The 12,199-nt window shown below is 37.0% G+C and overlaps 1 protein-coding gene across 5 annotated transcripts in view; it reads left to right on the forward strand.

Moving 5' to 3' along the window:
- The window catches only part of FSTL4 (follistatin like 4), a 513,621-nt gene that overhangs the window by 145,978 nt on the left and 355,444 nt on the right, over window positions 1-12,199 (forward strand). The gene's annotated exons all lie outside the window — the stretch shown is intronic.

The raw sequence follows: 12,199 nt of genomic DNA on the forward strand, positions 1-12,199 counted from the left end.
TTTGGGCAAAATGTTACAGTGAAATTATAATTCAGTTTTCTAAAATAGGTTACATATTTAACCAAAACAAGTACAGCTGAATATAAAAGTCAATTACCAGCAAGCTGGCCACAAAATTGAATTTTGCAAGAGTTAAAGCAGATATAAAGATATAAAGAAACACTACGAAGGTATAAAAGCAGAAATGAGCAACTTGAAGTCTGAGATGGAAAATGTGAAAGGAAGTGTTCAAGCAATGGACGGGAAAATTGAAGCGATGCAACAAACCTTAAAAGAAAATGAACAATGGAAGAAGAAAGTGGACGACAAAATAGAGAAAGCCGAAAAGAGAATGGACAAATTTGAGGATCACAGTATAGTGGCTAACAGAGGATTTGATGAAGCCATCACCAATCTTGAATTGCAACGAGCCTCACACGGGCTGAGGTTCCAAAATGTGCACAAAGAAAAAGACGAAAACCTAGGCTCGAAAATGGCTGAAATAGTGGGTGAAATTCTACAGATGGACCCTCAGGATGTAATCAAAGAGATTGATGAAATCTACCGAGTTTCAATTAGCTATGCGAGAAAACACAACTTACCAAGGGAAGTACACATCAAATTTATCAGGAAAACCGTAAGAGATGACATCCTGCACTGGGCAAGAGATGAAAGTTTAAAATTTGGAGCCAAAGAGGTTATAATATTAAAACAGGTACCAAGAAGAGTTTGTGAAAGCAGAAGGGAATATTACTTCCTAACGAGAATTCTAATTAAAGAAAAAATAATTTTCAGATGGTTGATTCCAGAAAGAATTTCTTTTCTTTGGCAAAGATCCAGAATAAAAATAGAAACAGTTGAAGAAGCAAGAGTTTTTTATGAACAATTTGGACTGAGTAGGCATGATATATTATACAAAGAAATTGGAGCAGGAGGAGAGGAGAGGGGAGCGACCGCAAGGGAGGAGGAAGTAACTCAAGACCCTAAGAACAAGCAATCTCAACCACAAGAAGAATTGGTACTAAGTACTAGACTTCAAGAACCTAGAGAAGCTAAAAAGTACTACTAACAAAAATGTACTCAGACTTAAAAATTTTCTCTGTAAATGTAAATGGATTGAATCACCCAAGAAAAAGAAAACAAATATTTTCAAAACTTAAAAAACTAAGAGCTCAAATTATGATTTTACAAGAAGTTCATATTAAAAATACGAATGGAGATTTACTATGTAATTCCAAATTAGGTAACTTGTTTACCAGTCTAGCTGCGAAAAAAAAGGAGAGGTATAGCGGTATATATTGATGAAATGATTGAGGTCAAACAACTTTACAATGATGATGATGGTAGAATTTTAATTTTACAAATAAATCTAGAAACAGGGCCTCTCATCATTATATCGATTTATGCTCCAAATGAAAATCAAAAATTATTTTATAAAGAACTACATGAGAAAATAACAGAATTATCTATTGATAATATGATCATAATTGGAGACTTTAATGCAATAGCTGATAGTAAGATGGACTATTCAGGCAATAAGAAAAATAAAAAAAAAGAAAACGATTCTGCCTGTAACTTTTTGGAAACTTACTTCAGAATTAATATTACAAGATTTATGGCGAGAGCGCCACCCCACAGATAAACAATATACTTTTTTTTCGAATCCGCACAAAATATGGACTAGAATAGATATAGCATGGATTTCAACTCAGATCTCTGAGTATGTTTCAAATGTTGAAATCGAATTAAATGATTGGGCGGATCACAATCCATTGACAATTACTTGGAAGGGAAATAAAAAACCAAGATATTGGAGAATGAACAGAAACATTTTACGAGACTCTCAATATAAAGATTGGATAGAAAAAGAATTGGAAATCTTTTTCAATTTAAATAATAATATAGATACTACCGCACAAATTTATGGGATACAGTAAAAGCTTATATACGTGGATTAACAATATCTTATACAGCAAAAAAAAAGAAAAAAAGAAAAGAAATGTCAACTTCAAAAATTGAGGACAGAATTAAAAGACTTAGAAATAATATTACAAAATAATCAAGGTGAAGACGAGAATAAAAAGAAAAGAGAGTTACTTAAACACAAAATAAATTTAATAGAACAAGAACAGGTAGCTGAAAAAATTAAACAGGCTAAACAAGAATATTTTGAGCATGCTAACAAACCAGGGCGCTGGCTAGCATTTAAACTAAGGAACCCAAAAGAGGCAAAAATAATAAAAAAACTAGAAGATAGTAAAGGCATACTTAAACATAGAATTGAGGAAAAGAAAGCAATTGCATTAGAATTTTATAAAAATTTATATCAAAAAGAAGATAAAAATGAAGATGAAGTCTTCAATTTTCTGAATTCGATAGACTTACCTGTTTTAATGGAAGACCAGCAACAGAAATTAAATTCACCATTTACTATGATAGAACTACAGCAAGCACTTAAATGTCAGAAAAATAATAAGGCCACCGGCCCAGATGCCATACCCATGGAGTTTTATAAACTTAACAGTAACATACTTATAACAAATATGTTGGAAACATTTAATAATATAATATTAGATGGTAAAATTCCCAAAACATGGTCTGAAGCTTTAATAACTTTAATACATAAATCCGATACTAAGAGAGAAAAAATCCAAAACTATAGACCAATTTCATTATTAAATGTGGATTATAAAATTTTTGTATCAATATACGCTTATAGATTAAAAAATATTATGTCTGGATTAATACATGAGGATCAAAATGGGTTTCTTCCAAATAGACAGATTAAAAATAATATGAGAACAAGCATAAATACATTAGAATATTATGAACAGCACCCCAGAAAACAAATGGCATTAATATTTTTAGATGCACAAAAAGCATTTGATAATGTGGATTGGCTATTTATGAAATTATTACTTAACAAAATGAACTTTGGAACCAAATTTTTTAATATAATCGATGCCATATACTCTGCTCAAACAGCAAAAATTATTTTAAATAATGACCAAACAGAAAAATTCAAAATACAAAAAGGTGTTAGACAAGGTTGTCCTATTTCTCCAGTATTATTTATTTTATCACTAGAAGTTTTATTGATAAAGATAAGGAAAGATAAAGATATAAAAGGTTTACAAACCAAGAAAGAAATATACAAACTACAGGCTTTCGCTGACGATGTTGTTTTTATATTAGAAGATCAATTAAACTCTATTTTAAAGTTAATAGACCAGATAGAAGAATACGGAACCTTGGCCGGCTTGAAAATAAACAAAAATAAGACACACATATTAACTAAAAACATGATAGACTCTCAGATTCAACGACTAGAAACAAAATCAAATATGAAAATAACAAAAAAAGTTAAATATTTAGGTATTTGGATAACAGCAAAATCTATGACATTGAAAGAAGATAATTATACTAAACTTTTAAAACAAATCAAAAATGATTTAAAGACTTGGAGCAATTTGCAATTGTCTTTATTAGGTAGGATTTCCACAATCAAAATGAATATTTTACCCAAAGTTTTATTTTTATTTCAAGTAATTCTAATTAATCCAGGGAAAGATTTTTTTGTAGAGTTAAATAGAATTACAAAAAAATTTATATGGCAAGATAAAAAACCTAGAATAAGACAGAGTGCTTTAGAAGATGTAAACGAACGAGGAGGCCTTGCCTGTCCAAATTGGAAGTTATATTATCAAGCCGCAACTTTAACTTGGACTAAAGAATGGCTTACTTTACAAAATAGAAGATTACTTAATTTAGAAGGACATGATTTAATGTTAGGATGGCATGCCTTTATATGGTATGAAAAGTATAAAATACATTCCTACTTCAAAAGACATATCATTAGGAAAGCACTTATAGATGTTTGGAATGAGGTTAAAAAAGATCACTTTTTAGTTATGCCGGAATGGATATCTCCCATTGAAGCCATAACCCTTCCAAATTTATTACAAGAGAATAAGATCTGGAGATATAAAGATTTAGTAGATAATCAGTGGAACTTGAAAACAAAGCAGGAACTGCTGGAAGCGGGCCTGGCAATAGACTGGTGGCAATATATACAGATTAAGTCGAGATTTCATAAAGATAAAACAACATATATACTTAGGAAGGATAATAATATATTAGGTAAATTATTAACTACAGATCAAAGAAAATTGATAGGGAAAACATATAAATTTCTGATTAATAGTAAAAATATAGAATGGATATTAAAGGACAACATGATTAGTTGGTGTAGAAATTTAAATAGAGAGATAGATCTGAATACCTGGGAAAAGGTCTGGACGTATAACTGGAAAATAACAAAGTCAACTGCCTATAAAGAAAACCAGATCAAGATGTTTTACAGATGGCACCTACCACCAAGTAGAATTGCAAAAATGTACCAAACTAATTCGCCTAATTGTTGGAAATGTAAAATAGAAATAGGTAGCTATTATTACTGTTGGTGGACGTGCCCAAAAGCTAAAGAGTACTGGAACATGATAGAAAAATGGCTGAAAGAAATAACTCAATTAGATATCAAGAAAGCACCAGAATTTTTTTTACTGGGTATATCAAATTATAAATATAAAAAAGATATATATTATTTAATAGTTCATATATTAGTAGCAGCTAGGTTAGTTTTTGCACAAAAATGGAAAGATAGTTAGATTCCAAAAGAAACAGATATTTTTAAGAAGATCTTAGACTGTGCCGAATTAGATATGATGATGAGATGGTTAAATAATCAAGAAGAATCAGAATTTTATGATATCTGGCAGAAAGTATATATCTGGTGGGAAACAAGGAATAAGAGATGAGTGTGTTGATATATTATTTGCGTATTTGAATTTAGTATTAGAACTGTATAAGATGGTATTATCATTACAAATGCAATTTTTTCCTTTTCATATACAGTGAACCCTCGATCATCGCGAGGATTCCGTTCCAGGACCCCAAGCGATGATCGATTTTTCGCGAAGTAGCGGTGCGGAAGTAAAAACACCATCTGTGCGTGCGCAGATGGTGTTTTTACTTCCACTGCCGCCCGCCCTTCGCCCGCCCACCCCGTTGCTCGCGCCTGGGGTGCGCGCGCGCTTGGGGAAACCCTAGCTCCGCTTCCCAGCTGGGAAGCAGAGCTAGGCTGCCCCAAGCTCGCGCATGCCGCCCGCCCGCCCACGCTGTTGCCGGCTCCGCTTCCCAGCTGGGAAGCAGAGCTAGGCTGCCCCAAGCTCGCGCGCGCCGCCCGCCCGCCCACGCTGTTGCCGGCTCTGCTTCCCAGCTGGGAAGCGGAGCTAGGCTGCCCCAAGCTCGCGCGCGCCGCCCGCCCGCCCACGCTGTTGCCGGCTCCGCTTCCCAGCTGGGAAGCGGAGCTAGGCTGCCCCAAGCTCGCGCGCGCCGCCCGCCCACGCTGTTGCCGGCTCCGCTTCCCAGCTGGGAAGCGGAGCTAGGCTGCCCCAAGCTCGCCCGCGCCGCCCGCCCACCCACGCTGTTGCCGGCTCCGCTTCCCAGCTGGGAAGCAGAGCTAGGCTGCCCCAAGCTCGCGCTCCAGCCCACCGCCGCTGGGGTCTTACCGGGGCAAGAGGGGGAAGACCCAGGGAAGCCTCTGCCCGGCGGGGAAACTCCACCATCTACGCATGCGTGGAAGGGCACGCATGCGCAGATGGTGGAGTTTACTTCCGGGTTGAAAACTAGCGAAATAGCCCTTTCGCGATCCTTGAGGACGCGAAACTCGAGGGTTCACTGTATACCTTTATAAATTTTGATACTGATTTAGATTTATATTAAGATTGAATTTTTTTACTTTAATAACAATATGTATTTTATAGATAATTTTTATACTTCTATATGTAGACTTCTACTTTGAGCGGAGTGACTGTAGCTCCATTAACTGTTATATGTTTTGTTTGTTGTGTTTGTTACTTTGAAAAAATCAATAAAAATATTTTTTAAAAAAAAGATAATTGTCCTCTCAACATTTTTTTTCCACTGGCCATCAGTCTTCTGTTCATTAACGTTTTTATTAGCTTATATCTATCAAATGAAACTGTAACTTTAAGAGCCATCTATTTATTCAGTGACTCTTGGCAGACCTACCAGAGAAGGAAAAATATTGGATGATTTGCTATTCCAGACTCCTCTAAATGATAGACCAAAAAGGTGGGAGGGATCTTCCTTTGAAGATCAACTTGTGGTTTGGGTAAATTTTGCCTTCAACTCCATGCTAAATTTAGGAATGATGTTCTGTTAAACAAATTATTATTATTATTATTATTATTATTATTATTATTATTATTATTATCATCATCATCATCATCATCATCATCATCATCATCATCAGTACAACACAGCAAACGAGATCACTATGCTGGATTTCGTATTTCATCACAAGTCAGGCGCTTCCCAAGCACCTAGGACTGCGTGATGTATCAGCAAATTATGTTTGCCGATCCCAGTAAAGCAGCCTTTTGCAATTAACAGATATTTTGTCAATTCTGATGGTTTTCAAGTGTCCGCTGAGATCATTTGGCACTGCACCCAGCGTGCCGAGTATCACTGGGACCACTTTCACTGGCTTATGCCAGAGTCATTGCAGCTCAATTTTTAGATCTTCGTATTTCACTAATTTCTCTAGCTGCTTCTCCTCAATTCTGCTGTCCCCTGGGATTGCGGTGTCGATGATCCATACTTTATTTTTCTCCTCAATCAGGATGTCTGGTGTGTTATGCTTCAGAATTTGGTCAGTCTGAACTCGGAAGTCCCACAGTAGTTTTGCTTGCTCATTTTCGACCACGTTTTTGGGCTTATGATCCCACCAGTTCTTTGCCACTGGTAAATGGTAGTTCCGGCACAAGTTCCAGTGGATCATCTGTGCCACAGCATCATGTCTATGCTTGTAGTCAGTCTGTGCAATCTATTATTATTATTATTATTATTATTATTATTATTATTATTATTATTATTATTAAACTTGTATGTCACCCCTTTGTGTTGCTTTCTGATGTAAATAATACATATGCTTGAGATATTGATTCTGTGCAGTATAGAATTCTGCACAGGAATTAGTGTGCCATAAGTGATTTTTTTTTTCATAATAGGAAGATCTGTATGGATAATCTGACTTGCCAATTGTATATAAGCTATAAATGGGAAATATAAGATAAAGTCATGATTGATAATTTGTCACACCAGGTTTCTTTTTTCAGCTGTAATCATTATTGCTTCCAGAATTACTCTTCCGAATATAGGAATAGCTATTTTAGACACAAAATAATTTTAACTCTCTTCCAAAATGGTTAGTTTTAAATGTCAAATGAAGGAGGGAGAATGAAGCAATTTCTAGGCTGGTGTATGAACTTTCTGTCCTATTTTCCATAATTTCTTGGGACGTTTTCCACAAATGAGAAGTACAGATGGCCCTACTTTTGAAGATATTGTCTTGCCCCACTGTTCCCCTGCTGTGGATATAGTGCTCAAGCTATGAAAAAGAAAGTAAGAAATGTGATACAGTACTTGTATCCTAGATTTAACATTTGGATTAGGAAATACACTTGATATTTGAAGGGGAAGTATTACATTGTGCGTGCCAATGGATGTGAATTATAAATTACAAAAAAACCTTTAAATAATATACAGTATTTGTTTTTCAATATTATCATTTTGGGGACATTGTTAATGTTAATAGGTTCTGCAAACATTATAGCAAAATTGAGTTGTTTAGAGACACAAATGTAGATCAGGAATCCTTCTCTATCCCACTTTGCTATTGGCATAAATTCACTCAGCGTTCCATCTCAGTCTTCTAACAGAAGTATAGTTGGAAAACATTTTATTCTGAGCTGAACAAATCCTTTGAAAAAGTTTTTTTTAATTTCAAAAATATAGTTTGTAATAAATGATAATATACAGTTGGCTTTCTTCTTTCTTTTTTTTTATGCCCAGGAATTATTCTTACTTTTACACTATTGTTTAATTTTACTCTCCATCCAGTTCTACTCTATTTTCCATTTATTGTCTATCTGTTTATTATAACTAGGTATCCCAAAGTAAGCTAATATGTATCAATATAGTGATATGTTGAAGGCATCCCAATCAACGTTCCCTCTAATGCACGCAGTGCACTGGGGCGCAGGGAAAAACAAGCTCAGTCCAGAGTTTTCCATGCCAGCGCGATGGACCCGGTGCCCTGTGGGCTTTAAGCCCTGCCCGGCTTCTCTGGCTCTGTCGCTGTGTGCCACTTCCCCGGGCGGCCTTGACGTCAGCGGGCCCCTGTGTCGTGTTGTTTATTTGTGTAAATATGAAACCAGTTCAATGAGAAAAGAAGAAATAAAAGCATAAGATTTATATTGGAGTCATTGTATCTGTATCACGGTTCTGCTGTGAAGAGTCTCTGCTGTATGAAGTGAAGAACATCACCTATAACCATAAATAGCATAGGAATCCAACAGACAGGCAATGAAATGTACACTGCTAAAAAAAATAAACTGGCACAAAGTCAAGCAACATGTTTTCATGGCTGAAGGTAGTCCTGAGAGTAGATTTCCCTAGAACTTTTTCACTATACTACACTAGTGGCTGTCTTATTTATTTATATTTTACTACCCAGTTCAAATGAAAATTTATAGTAATAGCATTTAAAAATATCATCAACAATCAAGCCATTATATTCTTTCTCCATGGATGTAGACTGCATTGAAATTGCCTTGCATTGGTTGCTCACCTTATCTCTGAGCACTAGCAGCTTATACTTGGAAATGTCTCAGCCTGTCATCTGGTATCATAGAGTCTTTTCAGTCCTGGCAAAAGAGATTGTTATTTTCCTTCCAACTCCCTGGCATATTTTTCTTGCTGCAGAAAAATAGTCCCTGTCTAGGAATTAAACTTGGCGGTATACTATATATTTACCCTCTGTTTATCTGTAAAGACACATTAATATTCATATGGCACATTAACCCCCTTTTCTTCCTCCCATGTCAGCTCATGTAAAAAAGGCCATAATAAATTTATGAATTGCAGAAGCAGAACTAATCAGCTACATAAGCAGAAGTAGGGACCACTGTATCCTTGGCTATTTCCTTTGGTGCTTGCCAGGTTTGCTACCTCACTTTACTTGGATTTAAATCTGTTCTGTTAAATTAAATTCTATAATGCACCACCCAGTAGCATGGCATTGATTTATAAGAATGCTCCTAGGCCCTTATTGATCCTTTAGACACTCCTGTAGGAAAGGATACTGTAGCTAGCTGAAACCTGTGCTTTGTCCAATGGCTTTTTAACCTATCCCACAAGCCTACAAAAGAAGACTCTATGCATGAGTTTCACTGAACTCTGATTGGAAAGATTTATTGAACAGAATAATAAGATTATGACAATTCCAGCAGCTGAATTGTTTCTTAGTTAACACCAATTTACACCATGCACATTGGGTTGGAGACTTTATCAGTTTGAGGATCAACTAGGCAACCAGCTACTCAGTGGGAGTGGTAAAAGAAAACAACCTGGGTATACAGAGTAGATGACAGAGACCTCATTTTATTGTTAAAGTGGCATTTCTGTGACCAGTCATCCCTGATGGTCAGCCATTTTTATTAATTCTTATTCGACTGTGGTAACCATTTTCAAGAGCACCACCCACCAAAGGAATGCTTGCTGCTATTCTGGAAGAATCAGATAATAGTTTTATTAAATGATTTAATATTGGTAAGAGAGAGAGAGAGAGAGAGAGAGAGAGAGAGAGAGAGAGAAAGCATTTGAACTTAAACTATTACAGTTTTTGATAGAGAATCATTTCTGAAAATTTGCTTGCTAATTTCAGTCTTTTATAAGTTTTTTCATTTTGGTGTACAACTTACAGACATATTTCCTTTTTTAGATGTCGAATATCAGACACACCAATAGGCAAATGTGTAGATGCTCAGAGTCCCATTTCTTTTTCTCATGATGATGATGATTGTGTATGTGTGTGCATTCATGTGTGTATATGTGTGTGTATCTTTATCAGTGCTTTGCAAGTTTGGATATATATATGAAGGAGCAACAGCTATTGTGATCTCTGGAACATTTAAAATGTATTTAAAAATCCTAAAATTAACTAAGCTTTCATTAGTCCTCTACTTAATTGGTTCTGGGACGAGGTTCGTAAGGTGAAAACTTCGTCAGACAAAACATTGTTTCCCATAGGAATCAATGTAAAAGCAAATAATGTGTGCAAACCCATTAGGAAAATCCAAAATTTAAGGCTTAAAAAAAAGCGGAGAGTGGACAAAGTGAAGGCTAATGGAGTAGAGACAGATAGCAAGGAGAAGCAAGGAATGAAGGTCCTAACGAAGGCTAATGCCGCCCCAAATCTCTCCCAAAATCACCCCTTCAAAACCTTCCTACGTTGCCCCAAATTGCTCCAAAAATTGCCCCTCGAAAAGCTTCCCACCTTGCCCCAAAATTGCTCCAAAAATCGCCACTCCAGCTGCTTCCTATGCCACCCAAATTGAGGTCCTAACAAAGGTAAATGGAGTGAATAATAATAATAATAATAATAATAATAATAATAATAATTTATTGGATTTGTATGCTGCCCCTCTCTGTAGACTCGGAGTGAAGAAAGGCAGCAAGGAAAAAAGAGGCATTTTGAAAGGAGAGGTGAGTTTGGAAGACTTTGGAAGCAATTTGGGGTGGTTTAGGAAACTTTGGGGGAGTGATTTTGGGGGCAATTTTGGGTGGCATAGGGAACATCTGGAGAGGTGGTTTTGGGGGCAATTTGAGGCAGTGTAGGAAGCTTTTGGGGGAGCAATTTTGGGGGCAATTTGGAGCAGTGTAGGAAGCTTTTGGGGGAGCGGTTTTGGGGGCAATTTGAGGCGGTGTAGGAAGCTTATGGGGGAGTGATTTGGGGGGCAATTTGAGGTGGTGTAGGAAGCTTTTGGGGGAGCAATTTTGGGGGAAATTTGGAGCGGTGTAGGAAGCTTTTGGAGGGGTGATTTTAGCAGTGAGATGGGGCGAAGGAAGCGGCAGGCTAGGGGAGATTTTGGCAGTGGGATGGGGCAGCTGCAGAGAGCAGAGGAAGCGGAGGGCTAGAGGGGAAAGTGGCAGGGAAATGGGGCAGCTACGGTGTTCCCCGCCTCAGGTGCAAGCAAAAGGGGGCGGGGAATTACGGCAGGGGTGGCAAGCAAATTGGAAATCCCAGCAGTGACAGTCACAAGGCAGGGGAATCCCTTCAGCAGTCAGAGAGCGCACACGCAATACAAGACCCCACACGTACTGCACACCCGCAGTTAGAGAGCCCACAGACCCGAGCTCGGGTTCGTAAGACAGAAAGGGTTTTTAAGACGAGGCAAAGAAATCTTAAACCCCGGGTACATATCTTGAAAAGTTCATATGACGAGGGGTTCGTAAGACGAGGTATCACTGTACTTAGAAATATTCTGGCACAATCTAGAGCTCTGGGGGAAAAAATCCAGTGTTTATAAAATACGGCTGCAAAACAGTTAAGCCAGTGAAATTGAAAGAGAGCTCAACACTCATTATCAGGAAGCAAGAGAGGCACATCTGCATCTTATCAGATACTTGACATATTAAATCCTAGGAACAGGAAAACAAACTCCTGTGATTAGAAAACAGTATGTGAATCAGACCAGGCAGACCTGAAACAAATGATTGAAACAGAGTTTCTCCATCAGGAGAACTGATCTCTATTCTCTTCAGCTTAGCACTCCATCAGCTGCCAGAGCCAGATGAATGTATACAGGAATGAATGCATGAGTGAAAAGTGAGGATAACAAATGTTCTGTTTCATTAGCACTTTTGTAACCTATGGAACTTGGTGTGTTCAACTTTGCTGTAAAAAAGGCTCTTTTGCTTCTTTTCTTAATAGTGTCTTAATAGTGTCAAGGGAAAATAGTTAAGAGAGTCCCATTGATTGTTGCATGGATTTTCTCTCTTCATGAATTTCCAGAAGCATTATTATTTTTAGCAGGGGGTTATAGTAGACAGTGTCTTCTACTCAATTTTATTTCATGGGAACTGTCTAGAGAAGTCCGTACACTTTCCTTGGAAATGTTTTTGGAAGTGGTTTGCTCTTGCCTCCTTTCTAGAGTTGAATTAGGACTAGAACTCATAGTGACTCATTTTCTAGTCTAGTGCCTTTAATCCTACACCATATTGGCTGTTCCTCTTTAGCAGCACAACTGCACAATTTTAGTCATTGTCACCTGTGAACAGTTGATCAAATTAA

This window comes from Erythrolamprus reginae, chromosome 2 (assembly GCF_031021105.1).
Source record: "Erythrolamprus reginae isolate rEryReg1 chromosome 2, rEryReg1.hap1, whole genome shotgun sequence".
Taxonomy (NCBI): domain Eukaryota; kingdom Metazoa; phylum Chordata; class Lepidosauria; order Squamata; family Dipsadidae; genus Erythrolamprus; species Erythrolamprus reginae.